The following is a 22,632-nucleotide window of genomic DNA, read 5'->3' on the forward strand; positions in this document are numbered from 1 at the left end:
GATCTGCCATGACACCAGCAAGAACTAGGTCCTACCCTTTCCACTCTTTTCCATCCATAAATCTGGGTCCCAAATTCTTTGATCCAAACTGCATGACAATCTAGACGCTCTATTAGCCTTCTGGCTGCCTCAAACAGAGAAGTTAAAGGTAGGCACATTTATGAAGTTGGGGCAGAACCGTTGGTTTGGGGGAGAAGTAAAGAAAAAATCTTAGAAAATAAGGCAAAGGGACTTCCCTGGTGGCACAGTGGTTAAGAATCCACCTGCCAACGCAGTTCGATCCCTGGTCCGGGAAGATCCCACGTGCCGTGGAGCAGCTAAGCCCACGAGCCACAACTACTGAAGCCCACACACCTAGAACCCGTGCTCCGCAACAAGAGAAGCCACCGCACCGCAACAAAGAGAATCCTAGCTCGCCCGCTGCAAATAGAGAAAGCCCGCGCTCAGCAACAAAGACCCAACATAGCCAAAAATAAATAAATAAAATAAATTTTTTTTAAAAAAGAAAATAAGGCAAAGAGAGGGGACAAAAATCAATCAACTAAAGAGGCTTGATGACATCAAAGTTTTCAATTATTGTACTGAAATCATCCTGCTGGCAGAGAAGAATGAATGTAGATCTCTACAGAGTGTCGGCGAAGAGAACAGCAGGACCACGAACAAGACATCTCTCCGGTATCTACTGCATCGTAAAATTCAGCCAGATTTTGAGTTTTGCTTTATAATACATCTCGTGAATAAAACCAAAGCAAAAAAATAATGACCTCATATTTTCAAGTAAAATTAACACTCGAAGAAGACGTGGCATGTCCAACCTGGGGCTCCTTATACACTTGCACACCGCCACTTACACAGGATGGCACAGCTCTTCTTGGGAGGCACAAAGTAAAGGTATCCTCAAGGACTTGTGCCCAGAGAGAGGGAGGAGGAAGCAGCCCCTGCAGGGGCTGAGCCTGAAGGGGAAGGTCTGGGTAGGTGCATCTGGGGTGGGGGTGGGCAGCAGAGACAGAGCGAGGAAGAGAGCTGAAGGGTTGATTTACGATCAGCTTTTCGGTTCTGTCTCGGGTGTTCCTGGTGTGAATGCTGTTGTTCCCATTAGTTGAAAACATCATATGGGAAAGATTATGATCAACACAGTGGCTGTTTGCAGATTGGTGAAGCTCTGTTGGGGTGGCAAAATGCCAAACGACCAGCCAGCTGACACTAATGAGCTGTGAGAGGTAACAGCTGAACCCTGAACAACATGGGGGCTAGGGGCGCCCACTCTCTGTGAAATCGAAAATCCAGGTATAATTTGCGTCTGCCCCCCCACTGAAGCACTGCCTCTGTATCTGCAGTTTCTGCATCTGCCAACTCAGACAACCACAGATCATGTGGCACTGCAGCATTTAATATTGAAAAAAATTTTGCATATAAGTGGACACACGCAGTTCAAACCTGTGTGATTCAAGTGTCAACTGTACCAACACCCAGTACAAACCGGAGCAGACTTTCAGAAGAGAAACACGCAATTCCGTTTGGAGCAAGGCTATTATGTTCATGTTAACAACACAACAAAATGCTTTTCACGATGGAATCTATCTTATTCGAGATTTGTATGCAACTGATGGGAATAAAAAACAAACGGAAAGATTTCATAAACCATGTCTATGAAGTGGTCTGAGTTCAGAAAGTAATATATTATCTCCAGCTGCATAGTTTTTGGAAGGCTTTTTGGGGAGAGTAGAATTTGAGTTAGGTCATGAGGGGTAGGTAAAATTTGAATTTGATAAAGAAAGATGAGAAACAGCACAAACAAAAGTATGGGGATGGGCTTCCCTGATGGCGCAGTGGTTAAGAATCTGCCTGCCAATGCAGCGGACACAGGTTCGAGCCCTGGTCCGGGAAGATCCCACATGCCACAGAGCAGCTAAGCCCGTGCACCACAACTACTGAGCCTGAACTCTAGAGCCTGTGAGCCACAACTACTGAAGCCCGCGAGCCACAACTACTGAAGCCTGCGAGCCTAGAGCCCGTGCTCCGCAACAAGAGAAGCCACCGCAATGAGAAGCCCTCGCACTGCAACGAAGAGTAGCCCCCGCTCACCGCAACTAGAGAAAGCCTGCGCACAGCAACGAAGACCCAATGCAGCCATAAATTAATTAATTAATTAATTAAATACCAAAAAAGCTTGCCAACTTAAAAAAAAAAAAACCATCTTCAGTCTTTAAAAAAAAAAGAAAAAGTATGGGGATTAGGAAATCTACAAAGAATGCATAGGAAATAGTAGTTCAGTTTCACTCACTTGTAAGGTACATGGGAGAATGAAAAATAAGTTAAAATAGCTAAGTCAGAGCCTCATTAGCCAGGGACAGGAATGCCAGCCCAAGAATTTTAGCCTTCCCTCTGTGGCAACTGTGGAGTCCTGACATGGCACAGTAAAATCTATGCTCCAGAAAAATTCTTCTGACAGCAGCAATATTATTACTTACGAAGTCCATAAAGTGTTTGAAGAAACAAGGGAAGAACAGTCTTATATTTACTCTGACAGCTTAAAAGGTTGCTGCCATTACGCACGGAAGTTTGAAATCTGTTTCTGCTGATTGTACTGACTGTGCTGAACATACCTAACCAACAACACAGGAGTGTAAAACTCAACGGAGACAATACATTACTCGAACCTGAAATCAAGTGACAATTTCATCTACACCCATGGACCGGTGCTTCTTTTTGGTTCCATTTACCAGGAAGATGAACAACAATAATTTCAGGCAATTAATTCAGATCTTTGGAAAGGCCAAACAAGAGCTTTGCTGAATACAAGAATATCGTTACAGCAAAAAAAAAAAAAAAAAAATGAAAAACATCATTTGCCAGGCAGCAAGTTGAGTGTGTGTGTGTGTGTGCATCATTGAAGCTAGTCTTTCAGAAATTGCCCTAACCATCAGAAATCCATCCACAACTTCACAGACGCTTTAGCAAGCTGGACTCTCATATCAGCGTAGTAGTTTCTATTAGACCTTCTCACTTCCGAAGGATCCACAGTATAAACTTTCAGAGCCGGCAACATGACCCTTCTCATCAAATATTTGGGCGACGGGTGGAAAATTGTCCTGCCAGCTGAAGAAGACAAAATCCATTCCTTCTGGCAATTTTCTGCAATGAAAACTCCAGGAATGAATGTGCAATAACTTGTGGAAATTTCAAATATTCTCACACAAAAGCAGCGTCCTCCAAATCTCGAACTGTAAACGAACTCCTTGCTTATCTGAATGTTAAAATGTTGATTTCGCCTTGTGTTTGAATGGCCACTAAAGAAGAAGAAAATACTTTGACTTTTAAAGCCAAAGAAATGCTACATTCAAACAAAGTAAAGGCACGTTGAAAGCTGTACTCGGTTAGTAGCATCTCCCAGGTCGGGATGCAAGGACCAAAAGACCATTTTCTACCACTACCTCGTTCCCAGCAACGGGGGCTTATCTGCTCAGATTAGGATGCTATGCACAAGCCAGGCTGGAAATGGATGTCGGGTTTGACCCTTCTTGGGTGGTTGCAACAAGTTCCATCTGCTCTGTGATGCAGACCTGGATCACTCTGGTGTTCTGATAATGTCTCTTCAAGGCTTCTCTCGAAAGCCCTCGTTTGCTCACTCCCTAACTGTGTAAGAGCTTGGCAGGTGGGTAGGTGATGGCAGGGGAGGCTAAAAGGGTCTGCAGCATGTTAATGATGGAGAGAGGATTGCACACCAGCACTCCATGTCCTCAGTCTTGCACATGAACTGTTTAACCATTCTTTCCTGTGTGGGGCTTACGCTTCTTAGGTCACCTGGCTGCTGAGATGCATGATGGATCCAGTTGAAGGATAGGTGGGGAGTGAGGGTTCTACTGAAACACCATACTGAACAAACTAATACTGAACAAATTAATTCAATCTACTTTAATTTGGAGGCTCTTCCTACCTCCACACCCTTTTCACCAACAGATTTCTTATTTCTGTGGCTTGTGTTTGTAATGATAAGCAATTGACTCCAATTTCCTCAAATGGAATTTTACGCAATCCGTCGGTGAAGTGTATTTTTGCAATGCTTGAAAATGTTAAGTGAATGATGTAAACAAAATGACCAGTTGCATGCATTATTTAGTTTTAAAAAGCAAACTCTTTTCAGAGGTTTTAAAAGAACCTATTTAACAGGTAAGTAACCATTATACACAACACCATTCAGTGGCTCAAGGACAATTTCTTTGATGCCTTCTCTGCTTCTGCACCATGCTAGGAGTGAAATACTGAGTGAGTATCAGGAGACAAAATCCCTCCCCTTCAAGTAGTTGACGTTTTTAGGGCAGGGAGACACAGACAATATACACATTTTCAACACATATAACAATATATAGCATGTTAGATGACGACAAAGTTCTGTAGAAAAAATAGAGCAGGGAAGAGATTGTTGGGTAAAGAGGGAATTACAATTGATGACAGTGCGGCTAGAAGGGCTTAGGATGGCCAAGGAGGTAAGAAGGCAATGCATATTTAGGAAAGAACATTTCAAGCACAGGGAATAGTATATGCAAAGGTCCTGAGGCGACAGTGTGCCTTTAATACTAGAGAAACCATAGGAAGCAAATGTGGAGAGAGGTGTGTATGGGGGAGGGTGGGGAGGTGGCAAAGGGTAGAGAGGAGGAAGAGATGATAGTAAGGAAGGAATGGGACAGCACACGTGTAGGCCCTTTAAGGCCCCTGGACTTTTGAGTTTCAGTCTGAGCAAGATGACGAACCTTTGGCATTTCCAGACAGACGAGTCATGATCTCACTTTCTTTTTTTTTTTTAAACTAGGCAAAGAAACTTTATTAACCTTTGTTTCAAACTTTATTCCCAGGGTTCTTCACCTTAGTTAGTGGCAAAGAATGAATTGTATATAAGTAAAAACTGAAAAGAGCTGCAGTGTCCAGGGGTTTGGGCTTAAAAGTATTAGAGATCTAGATTTTATCAGATCCGTAAACAAAATTTTAAAAAGCAGTCACAATATAAAATAGCAGCTCCCAGGAACTTCGAGCTTTATCCTCGTCAGAAGCTGACTCAATTCTGTTTCCTTCATCCTTGGAAGCCTCATCAAAATTCTCCACAGGATCTGGAACTTCATCAACCTCCAACTCTCCAGTAGCAAGTGGTGCCTTTCCATCCACAGACTGTTTGGGCAGAGCTTCAGCCAGTCTCCTTAAACTGGTCAGACTGTCTGCGCCAAGCTGGTTTAAGATGCTGGGTAGCATTTCTGTCAGCTGCTTTGTCTCAGCATGGCCTGTGAGGGTGAAAGTGTCTGCTGCCAGAGATGCCTGAACTTCAGGGTTGTGAAAGTGGATCACTGTTCCTTGGTTTGTGAACATATGCACCCCTTCAATACCAGAGATATCGTTTGCCCGTTAACTTCTTTAAAGGGAACTGAAGTTTTCTGTCCTCTTCTGTGGCTGTTCTATGAACCACCTTCTTCTTTCTGCGAGCAGTTCCTTTCCCACCCATGCGCACTTGTGCCTGCAGTTTGGCGAGTTTCTCCTGATGCATGATCACTTCTTTCCTCCGAGGCTGCTGTCCTCGGGTTCCGCCGCGAGGTGGAAGAAGAGACAAGAGACAGCATCGCCTCGCCCCCAGGGCGGCCACCCCTGGCCCCACCTCGACCCCGAGGGTCAGCCTGAGTGGGTGCGCCTGTCCGTAGCATCGCCTTCCTCTCCTGCCCTGTCCCTCCCTGTCTCGCTCCTTCCGGGCACTTCCCACCCCCATTCCCATCCTCCTCCCATGCCGGTGTCCAGAGCCTTTTAGTATCTTTTTGGAGCGGAAATGGGGCCACGCCGGGGGACTAGGGTTGGCGCTCAGGGGGTCTCGGGCAGACCAGCTGAGATAAGGCGCACACACGTGGGGACGCAAGATGGCAGCTAGAGCTCACCTTCTTTACATCGGCTCAGATGTTACCTTTTCTCTGAGGCCAACCCTGACGACCCTGTTTAATCCTGAAACCCATGCCCCTCTTCACTCCCTCATGCCCTGACTTTTTCTTTTTCCGTAGTATTTTCACCTTCTAAGTTTCTAAATCACTTTTCTTATTTATAAAGCATAGTCTATTCCCTGCTTCTCTACTAGGATGTCAGGTACACAAAGGCAGGGACCTGTCTCTAGGTCACTGGCAAATCCCAAGTACCTGGACGAAACTCTGGCTCAGTAAGGCTGCAAACCTTATACGTTCTTCTTATTGAGTCATGAAAGCTGATATAAGGATCTGCTAAGGATGCTAAGGATGATTTCCAAACAGCTCTAGAAAGCTATTCTATCCTGAATGATAAGGGGAAATATGGGGAAAAGCAGGTACTAAGAAAAAATCAGTAGTTCTTAATCATCTAGGTTTGTGAAGTGGAAGAAGACAAAGGGTAGAAAAAGGTCAACAGTCCTCACCTTAAATGGGTCACTGTAAGAAAGAAACTAAAATAATTTATTTGCCAGTGTTTCTCCTCAAGATTGTAATACCTAAATGCCCATCGACAAATGGATAAAGAAGATGTGGTACATATATACAATGGAATATTACTCAGCCATAAAAAGGAACAAAATTGGGTCATTTGTAGAGACGTGGATGGACCTAGAGACTGTCATACAGAGTGAAGCAAGTCAGAAAGAGAAAAACAAATATCGTATATTAATGTATATATGTGGAATCTAGAAAAATGGTACAGATGTACTGGTTTGCAAGGCAGAAATAGAGACACAGATGTAGAGAACAAACGTATGGACACCAAGGGGGGAAAGTGGCAGGAGGAGTTGGTGGTGGGATGAAGTGGGAGATTGGGATTGACATGTATACACTGATGTGTATAAAATAGATAACTAGTAAGAACCTGCTGTATAAAAAATAAATAAAATTAAATTTTAAAAAAAGATTGTAATACCCTCCAAAGTTCAAGAAATTGCTCTTGGTCAGATTATAAGAATCCTACCGCATAAATTACATTTCTTCCCTTGCAATTTAAGTTCTTAGTAAATTCAATTAGTTTTTTTAAAATAGATAATGGTAAAACTTTCTAAGAACCAAGGTTAATGCAGCCAGGTAACTAATGAAGTGACCTCAGGCCTGATTACTCTTTTAATATTTTAATATGCGGAGAGACAGACTTCCTTCCCTTATTCATTTTTTCTGTGTGTCTTTGAGTAACGAGTCCTCAGAATACATGGTGAACTGAGATACAGTGCAAACACATCTGCAATCTGCTCTCACATTCGATAACTTAGTAGACATACACATTCTGTAGTAGAGTATCCCTAATTTATACCCTAATTAGAAACGATACTTTATACAGATACACCTCTAAATTTTCTATAACAGGAGAGTTTGCCAAGTAAATTTTTAAAATGTAAATAAGACTGGAGGAAGAAACTGTTGAAACTAGCTTAAAAACTCCTATCTTTCAAGGACTTCAGAAGCCTCCATTCTACATGAGGGCTAAGTAAATCCACTTAGTAATCTGTTCAGAGAATTCAACTGTATTTGCATGGCTATGAATTGAGAAAGTTATCAAACGTCTTTTTAATTTATGCTTTATGCTTGTAACTTGCCTTACCGTAGTACATAGATAACAGTTGAGATTGTATGGGGTTGAGGTGTTCTGGTTGGGTGTGTTTTCCGGTTAGAATTATAGCATCTCAGAGTTGGAATAAAATTTAAATATAACCTTATCTCAACACCCTTCAGAGGCTTGAACTTCTATCAACATATTGTCCATCTTCTGCCAAAGCACATCAGATGAGGAGGCAATCATTGTCTCTCAGTGTCCTTTTCCTTCTACGAGTCAGAGGCCCAGAAGATTCTGGCAGTGGTTAAGCTTAATCAGCTCTGGAGTCAGAGAGCCTGGATTCAGATAACCCCATATCACTGTGAGATCTTCAGTCATTTATTTAACACCTAAACCTCCATTTTCCTATATGCAAAATAAGAACTTCCTCCCTACGGTGGTCACAAAAATTAGAATTTAAACCATATAAAATGCTTATTATTGTGTTCAGGATATTGAAATCAGTGCTGTTTTTGCTATTGTTATGATCATCATTCTGCACACTGGGACAATGAGAATTAGCCGGAAATCATGTCAATTAGAATTATACAAGACTCATCTATTTTCTTGGTACCCCATGAAGCCTGGTTACCGAGAAAGACCAGAGTTCAGTGAAAGAGGCGCTGCTCATATACTGACCCTAAGGAATAATCTAGAAATCACTTCTGAGAGGAAAAGTCCCTGAAAGCTTGATTTTCCTAAGAGCTGTGAATTCCCTTACACATGAAGACTCAACAATTGATGAACTGGGGTCTTGCTAGTTGGATTCCAGTGAATAGAGACTTCACTATCTAATTGGCCTTTCTATCAATTAGTCCCAATTGGTAAATTTTACTGTACATTTGTCCCTGTCAAGAATGAATTAATAAGTTAAGTGTGACATTACATAAATACCAGACACTGATGTACGTGTATCATCTTCGGTATACATCAATATTCCCGTTGAGTCCTTGAGAGTGGCAAGAGCAGGCCAGGTGATCAGGAGGAAGTTTTGCAGGACCTCTGTGAACCACACGGACCCAAAAACAGTGCAAAAATCACCTCCTGAAAAAAGACAAGGAACTGGGTTCCAATTAGTAGACTGCAAACCTGACTTGTCTTGCCAAGCCAAGATGCTGGGCAAACTGTGTTTGAGTTCACTGGTGAAGCTATGGTGGTGTTTCTTGGGCTCCGGGCAACCACACGGGGCAGAGGTTGTAAGAGGCTATTTGTCACAGCCTCAACAATGAGGCTGTATTTTCCCTAAAGGAGTCAGAGCCAGGAGCTGGTAACTGGTCACAGGTGTGCACACATGCAACCACCCAACCAGTGATGCCTATTTCAGCTTAGGAGCTGATGAGAAAGTATCCAGAGCGGGGGAAGAATACAAGGGAGGAAATTCAGCATGTGCTACGTCCCAGGGTCTCCAAGAGCCACATTTGCCTCAATTATATACAATGGAACATTACTCAGCCATAAAAAAGAACGAAGTAATGCCATCTGCAGCAACACGGATGGACCTAGAGATTTTCATACTAAGTGAATTAAGTCAGATAGAGAAAGACAAATATCATATGATATCACTCATACATGGAATCTCATTTTTAAAAATGACACAAATGAACTTATTTACAGATCAGAAATAGACTTGCAAACTTGTGGTTGCCAAAGGGGAAACATGGGGCGGGGGTTACATCAGGAGCTTGGGATTAACTTATACACACTACTATATATAAGATAGATAACCAACATGGACCTGCTATATAGCACAGGGAACTCTATTGACTGAATACTCTGTTGTGATAGCCTATATGAGAAAAGAATCTCAAAAACAATGAATATATGTATAACTGAATCACTTTGCTGTACACCTGAAACTAACACAACATTGTAAATCAACCGTACTCTTAGAAAATAAAAAAAATAAAAATAAGTTAAATAAAAAATTCTTAATTTCCCTGGCAAGCTAGCCAAGCTACAGATCTTTACACAGGCTCTATATTTGGCACCCTTTTCTAACAGCAGGGCCCTACTCATCTGTACCCTTTCCTGGACCTCCTTTCCCACTTCTTGGCCCTGGTACATCACCCTGTTTCCCGTGAAGGCCACTTGCCCTTATTCCTACTACTTTGACGCAATAAGAAATATATTTTCCTTGATCAGTCCACAAGAAATGAAGCTGTGCTCCTCCTGGGATATTGATTACTCCCTCCTGCCCCCACACTCCACCCTACACAACTTCCCTGTGTCTACGTAATTTCTGCGTATAGACCTTTATCCTACGACACAGTATTAAATAGGAGGAAAGAGCATGTGCCATCAGCCAGACACCACCTGAACTTGCACAATTTTAGTCCCTTAGCCTCCCTGGGGCATCATATCCTCCTCCTGTTAAGATGGAGTTGGTGATATCCACCTTAAGGAACGGTGGCAAGAATCTAAGTAACTAATTCTGTATTTCAGACATTAGCTATTATTAATTCAAACTATTTAAGAGGTAAAAATATGCTTACAAAAAAAATCAAATCTGAGGCATGCATACTGCTATATTTCATTTTCAGAAGGTGGCAGAATTCTGCCATATACCTCCGATTCACTTCTAGACTACAGACAAAGCCCTACATCTTTCTTTTCCAACGCTCTCCCTCTCTGCTCAGCCTAAGCTTATCACCAGTGTGTGTAATTAAGGGGCTTAGTGCTTGGCTGCCATTCTGAGAGGCACAGCCCCTGCCACGGTGCCACCTGGCAATCTATCAGAATTTGTTTTCTGCCATTTCCTGCTCTGAAAGCCTCTTTTTGAGAGGAAGTTGGAAAAGACATAGAACCAGTTTCTACTTCCCAGCGGGAAGTGTGCCATTTGTCTTTTTGGAGGGCTCACTCTTGACTTGCCTGTTTAGGGATTACAAGAGAAGACTCAAAGGCAGTGGCTCGGTAGAAACTCTCCCTGTCTCTGTATTTCTTTTCAGAGTCCAATGAGTGACAATCTTTCTCATTAGAAAACTCCTGGTGCTCCCTGATCAAGTCAGAATGTCAGGCCCTAAGCAGATGAAGATAATTTAAAAAACTGAAACGATCTAGACCTAGGTCAGAGTTTCAACTTCTCTTCCCAGCTGCATCTGAAAATAACCATTAACTTCAAACAGAACAAACTAAAGACCCTCCAAGGTCACTGCCTTACAAATGCACTGGAGTCCACACAGTGAGAAAACAGCATCAGGGTGTCAAGAAGTTTCCAGATGGAAGTTTCAAGTTTTTAAATCATTCCCCCCTGTGTTAACCCACTGGTTTCTTATAACAGCCCTGGGAGATGTCATTATCAAGTTCATTTTACTAAGAAAATTTTAGTGCCCAATTTGCCATCTCAGGACCAGTGAGTGCCAAGAACAAGGGCTTCTGACTTCAACTTCAGCATTTTTCCATCAAACCAGAGCCCTAGCAACCTATTCAGTCCCAAAAGAAAGGTTCCTATGTATTTTTCTTCTCGATTTGTGTTTTATCAATAACTGAGACCCATGACAATTTCTCCATCTGCCAGACTGTGTTGTCACCGTCCTCCAGAACCCTGTTCACAAAGCCATTCTTAATCACACAAACAAGGACGGACTGCGTCTAACGGCACCGATAACCGCGGCATTTCACCCACACTGCGGGTCTGTCAACAGGGGCTGATGGGAAGGGAGGTCCTGATGGAGAGGTGCCCGAAAGGCTCAGCCCTACAAAAACACCTTCAAAAGGGATGGATTAACCTGACCAACATGATTCTGAAAACTCAGGACAATATTAAATTAATCAGTTAAAGCAATACGGCCCCTCGTCTACTTCTGGAGGTTGACAGCCCTCTTTCAACAGTGCTGATCTACAAAATCATGCCTGTCCCACTCGGGATCCACAGGTCCCTTCCATCCCACAGTCCTTGAATGCCTACAGAGTCATTAGCCTGTGCTGGACCACAGCTGCCCTGTTCCGAATCCCCCTGATAACATCCCCTGCAACGACTTCACTGGCGCTCTCAGACTCCTCAACAGAAGGGAGTCCTACCCAAAGCAAACAGGTCTCTGAATTAGGTTGTAAGTTATAATCTTTACTTTGTGAGCTCTAGAATCAACAACTGGCCCATCATTTTCTAACCGTGTGGCCTTAGGCAAGCTTTTTTTTTTTTTTTGGCTGCGAGGCATGCGGGATCTTAGTTCCTCGACCAGGATTGAACTGTGCCCCCTGAAGTGGAAGCTTGGAGTCTTAACCACTGGACTGCCAAGGAAGTCCCTTAGGCAAACTATTTAAACCTTCTTAACCACTGGACTGCCAAGAAAGTCCCTTAGGCAAACTATTTAAATCTTCAAACTTCAGACTCTGTCTCCGATGCTGAATAGTTCTACCTACATCTCTAGTGGATACCACTGCTTACGAGCTTCTTCCTCTTTTTGAAGAGGAACCCCATCTACTACTCTCCTTTGCAAGGCTCTGCAACGTTTTATGCCAATCTGGATAATTCCAATTCCATTTGCCTTACCAGTAACAGGCATGGGAAACAATTTCGACCATTAAGATGTGAATGACAGTATGCTAGGGGACTTTGAGGCTTAAAAAGATACACTCACGTAGAAAGGACCTTTCTTCTACTAACTAGACAATGTTGTGTCTGGATGTGATGGCTGGAACAGCTACAGCTATCTTGTTACCATGAGTAGAGTCAGCCTGAGTATACATTCAGTTAACTCGCTGAGGATTATAATGTTCCAAAGTACCCGGTTTTCTGACATCCTCAATGAATGGCTGAATTAATCACTTAAGTTGCATCGAATAATAAATATTCTTATAATCTAGATCATCTGAGTCAGGGCTTTTTCCTACCACTTGAAGTTGGCAGAAAGCATATTAAATGATAATTATGACAATACCTAACAACAAATGTCTCAATATCAAGTATTATTTGAAACATGTCAGTATATTAGCTTATTTGATTATCACAACAATCCTTTCAGGCTGTTAGGAAATAGCACAGAGAAGTTAAGTTACCTGCTCAATTCACCTAGTAGGGAGCAGAAAAGGAGGCATTTGAGCCCAGGCGATCCGGGTCAGAGCCAACCACTGTGCAAAATCTCTTTCCTTACTTACATACATTATCACATATGGGGATAATAGGCTTAGCTTTAAAAATAAAGTCATCTAGACAACCTCTAATGCAAACTTGGAGGAACTTAAATATGCTGGTAATTTTGTACTAATGATGATGTGTTTCATATGCTTCCGACAGTATCAGCAATCTCCTCACCCACTGTAATTGCTTCATCTCATCCCCCAGTATCTGAGTTTATTTTTTGCACTGACCTTCACCACAAACCTCCCAGTGGTTTCTTGATGGTCTACACCCCCATCATCAAACTGGTCACAAATGAGCCCCGACTTACGCCTGATTCTCAATGCTGGCTTTTCTTCTCTCTGGAGCTTCCAACGTTACATGCCACTTGGACTCCCAATTTTTTCATTGATTTTTTAAAATTATTTTTTGAACAATTGATTTAGTCTCTTCAAGCCAGCTTAGCAGAGTAGCTTCTGGACATTCAGTGGTACTAGGACCCATTTTCCTTTTTGTCTTCTAAATATTCCCTTAATTTTCTGACATCCTTATCCATCATTCCCAAGTAATTGGATCCTGAATACGTTCATATAATCCCATCCTTACCCAGTCTAGAATAATGACTCTTCTATCTCTTAGTGGCCTCTGTGAATCTGGCTTAGTTGTTCCTCTATTTGCAGAGGGCACTTGAGGATGGAAACAGGTTGCTGAATGGTGGGGGGAAGGTGGATTCTGCTTTCCTGTGAGGAAGGAAGAGCCATCACAAAACCACCATGACCAGAGTCCTTAGCTATATAGTTTTAGAGCAACTATATGTAATACTTCTTGGTATTCCCAAGGTGGCTTGAAAACTAACAGCTAGCATTGATAGATCATCTATGATAGGCAATGCCCAAGCAATGATGTATATCAGCTCTTTTAATCACCCATACAGTACTACCTTCCTGTTAGTTCTCCATATGACAAAGGGCGAAACAGAAAGGTTATGTAAGTTGCCCAAGGCCACACAGCTGGTCATAGCTAACCCAGGCTTTGACCCAGGTGTCTGGGTCCACAGTCAGTGCCCTTTAACAACAGTGTCGTTAACACCAGAACTAAGTGAGAATTTATCAATAACCATTGCTTCCTTCCAGCCAGAAAGTCCTGTGAACATGTGACCCAACCTCCCTCTAAACTTGATCTCATACCCTCCCCAGCCTAGGAGACCCTCATATCTTTGTTATCTTTCTGCCTCTTATCCATCCTTCGAGAACTAAAGCTAATTAAGATCAGCAGAACATGGCAACGGTTCCATGTGTTAAAAATCACAGGAGATAAAACTGTAAAGTAGGAAATATTGTTTCTTGAATGTAAGTCATATGTGTTCAATGTTAATGAACACTCTGCCGGGCACACAGGTAGCATGCAGGTGACAGGTAGCTATATTTAATGTTCCTTTCACTGTCCCACTCTCTTTCTTTAGATACTAAGACAGCGCCAAACAAGGAGGCATTTTTAATATACACTCTTCTGTAATGATGATTCAGAGGGAGGAACACTAGGGGTGGGAGTGGCAATTAAAATTCTAACTCCCTTTCTATTGAGAAAACTTCCAGCACAGCCTTTAAGCATTCTAATTAACAAAAACTTATGGAGAAGTTAAGAGTAATGAGTAGCGTAAGAGAACACAACTCTAACAGAGAGAGTGAAATACACAAATTCTTGAGCTGAGGTCAAACTCTATCTCTGACATTTGCCAACTCTGATCTTGGGCAAGTCATTTCACCCAAGGGCAGATTCTGATGCCAGCTATACCTTTGTTTGAGTCCTGGCTTTGCCACGTTATTAAGCTGTGTGAATTTGGGCACTGCTGCAAATCACCCGGGGATGCTGTTAAAATGCACGTTCTGATGAAGCCATTCTGGGGAAAGCCATGACATTTTGTCTATCTACCAAACTCCGAAGTAATATGTGAATGGCCTACAGATCCACTTTGAGAAGGAATTTAAGCGGTTTCCTCATCTGTTAATAAAAAAAGAAAAACGAAAATAGAGGTATCTACCTCATAGAGTTCTTGATACTACAGCTGACCCTTGAACAACACGGGTATAAACTGCGAGGGTCCACTTACAGGCAGATTTTTTTCAATTGTAAATACTACAAGTCTACACAAGTCGAGGTCGGTTGAATCCGCAGATGCCCAGGGCTGACTATATGTTATGTGGAGATTTTTGACTGTGTGGAGGGGGCACACACCTAACCCTCACATTGTTCAAGGGTCAACCGTATATGTGAAAGGCTAGTTACTAAATGTTAGGAGCACTGAAGCTCAGGGAGCCTTCACTTTGATCCAAGCTCGTAAGGGCAGTCCTGAAATTTGTTCCTGCTCACACGCATATGTGACCATTCTGCTTAGATCTGAACAGTACCTAGTCTTTATATTAAAAAGGACTTCGGGGATTTCCCCGGCAGTCCAGTGGTTAGGACTCCGAGCTCCCACTGCAGGGGGCACGGGTTCAATCCCTGGTTGGGGAACTAAGATCCCACATGCCCTGAGGCACGGCCAAAAATAAAAATAAATAAAAACAAAGATGACTTTGGCTTGTAGGAAGGATAACTTTATGGGCTGCCCTTATCTCCAAGTTCACCCCACCCTGGGACTCTTTATTTATCTAGTTCTCTCTGTGCTTTAGGTAAACTATGCCATGATGTCCTTACCTCAGCGAGGCTCTGCAGAAATGAAGAGGGGGAACGTCCCATAAAACATGTTTATAATTGGCTATGTGAGACCAACACGTTTATATCTACCAATGAGGATTAATATGCTCATAAAACACCAGTAGCAGCTGTCTCTCTCTCACCGGCTGAGAAGAAAGCGTTATTCCACTGCAGTCTCTTTTGTATTTAAATCCATATTTTACCTACATATATATTTACAAAAGTCAATTTTTAAATATTAAGTAGAATGCAAGTTATAACAAATAATCATGTCTCCCACACTTATTTAATGCCGAGGTTAAGAAAGGAAATCGCACCAATGACACGAGTCAGTCCCTCAAACACAAGGTTTTATTTGTTAAGACATCAAATAAAGCACAAGATGGTGTTTGCTCATAGGTAAAATACCAAAGCAGGAAGTCCATAAGCTCAGGGGAATTCTACATTCATTCAAATAGATTCTAATGGTGGTAAGAATGGGGGTAATTTAATCCAAATTGTTTAATTCTGAATGAGAAAAGAGGTGACTAAACGTTTCTTTTTCCCTTCCGTTTTGTCTTCTGTCTGCCCTTGCACAGAGACTTCAAAAACCAAGACAGACGCAGTGAAGCTTTGGTTCTGGGTAACTTGAGAGGTTCCCCGCAAAGGGAGTTCATTTCTGTCTCCCTCACAACACTCAGCCACTGCTACCTGGGGCACAGCCCATTGTGATCTGCTTTTGAGAGCTCTCCTCTCCTTAGTTTAAGATCTCTTGTACAGACACCTAAATGCAAGCAGCCATCAGCACAAAAGCAACATCAAGGGGACAAGCAGGCTGCAGGCTAGCCAGTGAGGGCACTTCTGCTTTTAGCCTTTGTCAGGCAGCGCCCAGAAGTGATGGAGTTCTTTGAATTTATTTCTGACACTAAGCCCCCTCTATACAGACGGACTTATTCTGTCTGCCTTGGTAATCACATTTTATGAACCCTGTAAACTTTTCCACAGAGCACTTTCATGCCTGACTGTCTGCCTGCTTCCGGTCATCAGACATCACATTTACTGAGCACCTACCATATACCAGCTAATGTGCTAGGCACCGGTGCACAAATCAGACATGTTCCCTGATGTCCCCGAGCTTATGGTAAAGCACCCACAGAGGCACCAAGAATCGTGGTCCTCTAAATGCCGAAAGGGATCCTTCTCACTACTCCCCCGGCCCCACCACTTTTTATAACAGTTTCATGAACCCCTATTATAGGGTTTTTGGTTTTATTTTTAACTAACCCATTTTTAAAAGGTCATATTTAGCCGCCTCCACTCCCCAAGGTAGACAATATCTGGTCAATTTCACAATGATCTTGCCCAATCGTTTGCTTCAATTTCATTCATATGCATGCATTCAATCAATCACCAATCCTTTAACTGAGCATCTGTGGTATTCGGGCTTTGTACTGAGCATGAAGATAACCACCAGCCCTCAAGAGGCTCCTAGCCTAGTAGGCAAGGTGGAGACACTCAGTGAGTACGATTTGATGAGTAGTATAATGGGAAGTTCAGTGGCATACATATACAATGGAATATTACTCAGCCATAAAAAGAAATGAAATTCAGTTATCTGTAGTGAGGTGGATGGAGTTAGAGTCTGTCATACAGAGTGAAGTAAGTCAGAAAGAGAAAAATAAATACCGTATGCTAATGCATATATATGGAATCTAAAAAATAAAATGGTTCTGAAGAACCTAGGGGCAGGACAGGAATAAAGACGCAGACGTAGAGAATGGACTTGAGGACACGGGGATGGGGAAGGGTAAGCTGGGATGAAGTGAGACAGTGGCATGGGCATATATACACTACCAAATGTAAAATAGATAGCTAGTGGGAAGCAGCCGCATAGCACGGGGAGATCAGTTCGGTGCTTTGTGACCAGCTAGAGGGGTGGGATAGGGAGGGTGGGAGGGAGACGCAAGAGGGAGGAAATATGGGGATACACGTATATGTATAGCTGATTCACTCTGTATAAAGCAGAAACTAACACACCACTGTAAAGCAATTATACTCCAATAAAGATGTTAAAAAGAGAAGATGCCAGAGACTACTTCACAGTGGAGTAGTTAAGTCATTGGTTCATGCATACACAGCTTGACTAGAAACATAATAGAAGCATTTCACATCTTACAAGCCTAACATCAGTCAATAGAAGAGATAAAGACAAATATCCTTGAAAACTAAGTAATATTATTAGAATACATCGCTTAATGCCATCAAAACATGAAATCAATTATAGTCAACCCTCGGGATCTGCGGGGGATTGATTCCAGGACCTACTATGGATACAAAAATCCACAGATGCTCGAGCCCCAGTGTCAGCCCTCTGTATTCACAGGCTCCACATCCACGGATTCAACCAACCACGGATACAGAGGGCCAACTGGTTTTAAAATGAAAGGTGATGTACTCATCTGTCTGTTGTTTAATGCTGTCTTGGGTTTGAGTGGTGCGAGATAAAGTTCACGCCTTCCCAATTTGATATTTTCACTTGCACAAAAATTCAGTTAGAATATCAGATGTTTTGCATTTCCAGCATGGACATTAATGAAACATGCAGGGGGAGGGGGATGAGAAAATGACATGTTTGAGTTGCCATGATTCACATTTTTTTTTTCCAGTATCATGCAATGTTCCCACTAATGAGTAACAGCTGAGAAGCAATATAGGTTATTCACTGTTACATATTAATAATGCCCTGCTGCTTGAGAGCGAAAACAGGCCTTTTACATGCTGCTTATAAACAGCTTATATGCTCCTGCAGCTTCTGCTTTGCTCCGTTCCTCCCTCCAAGCTACTCTTCTTAAAAGCTTTTCAACATTAAAACCAAAACTTTCAAGGGAGATGAAATAGGCTCCTGAAAAATTGCTTCCTCTGGCTAGATGGTGCCAGAACAGATATAATTAAAATATATTTACAACAGTTATTTTAAAGTCTTCACCCCAGAGAACAAAGTTTTGCCAACCACTAAACTCAGTGTAGTCACTGAATCACATGTGGTTTCTTTGGTGGCAAAACTTATCACTTTGGTCAGTTAAGTTACGATAAATCGAAGAAAGAAACTTCCATGGGGGAGAATTAACCAACAGCAAGGCTAATACCCAACTTTCACAAAGGATAACTGAAACCAAGATTCCTCCCAAATGCAACTATAGACTTAAGGTAGGTGCTTATCAGGCCTCCGGTCTGAATTGTCTGCTAATATATGGACTTGCAAACTGGCAGCAGGACAGTATTGAATGAAAGTGAATCCTGCCCTGATCATAATTGCACCTGTGGTGTGTGGTGTTGATTCTTTGCTAGAGAAAACACTTCATTTATGGAAGCTGTTGGTCTGAACCAATCCCCAAGCTCTTCCCTCAACTTGATTTGTAGATCAATTGTTGTGATTAAAGTAAAGGGATTTGAAGGAGCCAAATGCTGATTCAAACATTCCAGGTGCTTACAGCAGTGTTACTCACATCATGCTTTAGACTAAGCTGGTGGAGTTCTTGTTTCCAAGCAAGGAAGTCTCAGAAAATTGCTGAATGCTTGGAAGCTAGTGTGGGGGGAACAGGATCTACCCAGGGAAAGAAGAGTATGTGGATGAAAGTAATGAGAATATAGAGGGTAAGTTCGTAAATACTAAATTTTTGCCAACGATGGTGTGATTCACCATCACATGGTTGTGAGTTTCAAGCTAATGAAGCTGGGTTTGTGGAGCATCTATGTGCACTCAACTACGACTCTGTGGTCATGCCTGATGACTAAATCCAGCCAACCAGCTTAAGAGAAACCAGCCACATCAATACGAGATGTGCCAACATGGCTGAAACACAAGTCCTAAAACTAAACATATATCTGCTCACATCTCGCCCCATTTTCTTCCCAGGATACTGGAGGGGGTCCATCTTCTTCTTCCTCCAAGGGTACATTTGATCCTATTCCTCCTGCTTTTCCAGGACGCTTGCCTAATCACATTTTCCTTTCTTTCCTATAGTATACAGCTTTCCCATTTCCCTGTAGTGATCCTTCTGGTCAAGATTTAGCTGTGATTAAATCTCTATCATGTTAATCAAAAACAGTATAAGATCTACACTCCACTATCTTTCTTCTCCTTCACGAGAGTGACCTACATTCACGGTTCCTTGATGCTCAACCTGTAACCTACTCAGTCTAGAAACAGTCAACCAACACAGATCCCACCAACATCACCAACGGTTTCCATGACGATAGCTCCAATGGACATTTTCAGCCTCCAACTTAACTTATAACATCTGACACATTTAACAACTCCCTTGTTCTTCAGATGTTATTTTGCTCTTGTTTGTCCTTAATCTCAAAGGATGTTTCTTCATGGTTTCCTTCAAATCCATCCCTGACACGATTATTAAAATGTTGGAACACCCCAAGGTCCAGTCCTAGGTCATGTTTTTTTCTTGTGTTCTTTCTATCCATGTTCTGAGCTTCAATTTACAAAAAAGGCACCTGACACTTGACATGTCCAAAACCTCCCTCATCTCTCCCTTCCTCATTGCCAACCCTGCCTCACCTCTGGTGCTGCCCCTCTAAAGGAAAGGTCCCACCAGGTTTCAAATTGGGTAGGTCAGCTACAATATGGATGCACCTCAGATAGTCTGGTGAGTGAAAAAAGCCAGACAAAAAAGAACACAGATTCTGTGATTCCATTTATGCGAAATGCCGGTAAAAGGCAAATCTATAGAGATCAAAAAGTAGATTAGCTGTTGCCTAGGGCCAGAGATGGGAGAGGGGAGTGACTAAAAATGGGCATAAAGTTTCTTTTTAGGGTGACAGAAATGTTGTAGAATTAGACTGATGTTAGCAGTGCAACTCTAAAAACACACTAAATTTTATTGAGTTGTACACTTAAAAATGGATCAACTTTGTGGCATGTAAATTGTACCTCCATAAAACAGTTTTTAAAAGTTACGTAAGTAGGAATTATATTTGACTTTCCCCCCTTTTCTCTCTCACCTCCATTTTCAACCTATTCCTAGGTCCCACCCATTAGACTACTAAAATATTACTCAATTCATTCATTTCTCTCTATCGCACTCTAATCTAAACGAGCATCATCTTTTCCCTAACTATTGCAATGGACTTTTCACCAGAGTCTCCCTTCAGTTCTGGCACCCATAACAAAGTGTTCTCCACACTTCAGCCAGAAAGATCTTTTCTGCTTAGAAATCCTTTACTGACTCCCAGAAGTCCTTAGATAAAGACCACATGCCTTAAATGACCTGAAAGACCCAGTGTGACTGGCCAGCTGACCCCTCTCCAGCCTTTCACCACAGTTTCTCCTCCCCCACATCCTGCTGGGTCACCTACATGTCTTTATCTGCAGTGTTCTTCCACCCCTCCTTCACCTGCTCAATTCCAACTCCCCCTCTGGGTAGCAGCCCAAGAATTAGCCTGAGGGAAATTAACCATTGGTTACTGCCCTCCTAGAACCATGATTCTTGTCTTCAGAAAACTAATCCCATATTACTCAGCCATAAAAAAAAGAATGAAATAAGGCCATTTGCAGCAACATGGATGAACCTAGAGATTATCATATTAAGTGAAGTCAGAGAAAGACAAATATATCACTTATATGTGGAATATAAAAAATGATACAAATAAACTTAGTTACAAAACAGAAATAGACTCACATAGAAAACAAATTTACGGTTGCCAAAGGGGAAAAGGGGGGAGGGATAAATTAGGAGTTTGGTATTAACATATACACACTACTATATATAAAATAGATAACCAACAAGGACCTACTATATAGCGCAGGGAACTAGACTCAATATTTTGTAATAACCCATAAGGGAAAAGAATATGAAAAAAACAGATATGTATGTAAGTATAACTGAATCACTTTGCTATACACCTGAAACACAAGATTGTAAATCAACTATACTTCAATAAAAAATTAAAAAACAAAAAGAAAACCAATTCCAGTTTGTAATTAAACATCCACCACTGTGACAATTTGGGTTACTATCTGCCCCTTTTTCCACCCATGGAATTTGCATGAAAGCATGGAGTACATATGTATTTGCCCTTGTGGTCACCATTGTATCTTTAGCACCTAGACTAATACTTGGATGTAAACAATTAGTTCAAAGACTAGCTTCTCTGATAGTAATAGTTAATATCAACAACTTGTATTAATATATAATTCCTTTCTTAAGACAGTCAAAGGGTAGGACATGGCTGTTACTTTTAGTATTTCAATGATATTTTCATACACACACAATCCTTAATACACCTGTGAAATAATCTAGCTTCCTGATCTTCACTGAACCCAGGTAAACTGAGGACTGAAATGAACAAGCTAGCTGGTCCCAGAGGCCCAGAGAGGAGCAGCTAAATGGAGATACGACCAAGCACATAAATATCCGGCAGAAATTACTTTTAAAGCTTGTCTCTAAATCATGACTTTTCTTCTATTTAATAGAATGAGCCTCTGCCAGCCAAATAGAAATTTCACACTCCTCAAATTCTGCTAGGAAAAAAATGTTTTGACATCCTTTCCTTATCTCTACATACACCGACTTCTCCTGAAGCTTCTGTATGACAGCACCTCCGGCAAGGCCAGATTCCTCAGCCTCTCTTTTCCCTGTGATTAAAAATAAGCTCCCAACCATCACCTGGCAATAAGGCTAGCTGTCAGGCGTCTGGTCCCAACTCAGACACTCTTCTTATGCCCTGGGCAGAGCTCTGAGCCTCACTGGGCCCATTCCTGGAGCACCACCCCCTAATCCAAAACCAGGAGCCCTTAAGAGACCAGACTGAGAAAGAAACCTGAAATGCTGGGTAGGAAAAGTGCCAAAACTATGTTTCTAAGATTCTTCTATCAGAGACTTTTTAAAATAAAATCGTTGAAAAGTACAATGAAAACAGGACAAAGGAAAGTTCCTTTTAAAAAAAAAAATACATGTGAAAGATGAAGAACTAAAATCACAAAAATTTAACTGACAAATTTTGATGTTGTGGATGGGGACAAAATTCTGATTTGTCAGCATCATCCTGGACAATGACATCTAAATAAATATTCCAAGCATTTGACTCAACTTATGCAAGGCTCACACTTTAGAAATTAGAATTCTGCCAGTGTGTACAAATGGTTTGAATAGCAAATAGTGAATGGAGAATACCACTTTTGACCACGGTCACTATCTACCTGTAATTCATAGGAAATCAATTCTTTCCAGAGATTATAGTCTCTCTAAAATAAACATAACACTTGGCGCTCTCATAGGATTTTCCGAACAGTAACCAAAATATTGTAGTGTAAGTTT

The 22,632-nt window shown here is 41.8% G+C and overlaps 1 protein-coding gene and 1 pseudogene across 6 annotated transcripts in view; both read right to left on the bottom strand.

The window, feature by feature from the left end:
- The window catches only part of UNC5D (unc-5 netrin receptor D), a 590,870-nt gene that overhangs the window by 286,470 nt on the left and 281,768 nt on the right, over window positions 1-22,632 (bottom strand). The gene's annotated exons all lie outside the window — the stretch shown is intronic.
- On the bottom strand, window positions 4,788-8,138 carry LOC309651769 (transcription factor BTF3 pseudogene; annotated as a pseudogene). Its single transcript has one exon. The product of its transcript is annotated as a transcription factor BTF3 pseudogene (transcript).

The sequence above is a fragment of the Balaenoptera physalus genome (genome assembly GCF_965194825.1).
Source record: "Balaenoptera physalus genome assembly, chromosome: 21".
Classification (NCBI taxonomy): domain Eukaryota; kingdom Metazoa; phylum Chordata; class Mammalia; order Artiodactyla; family Balaenopteridae; genus Balaenoptera; species Balaenoptera physalus.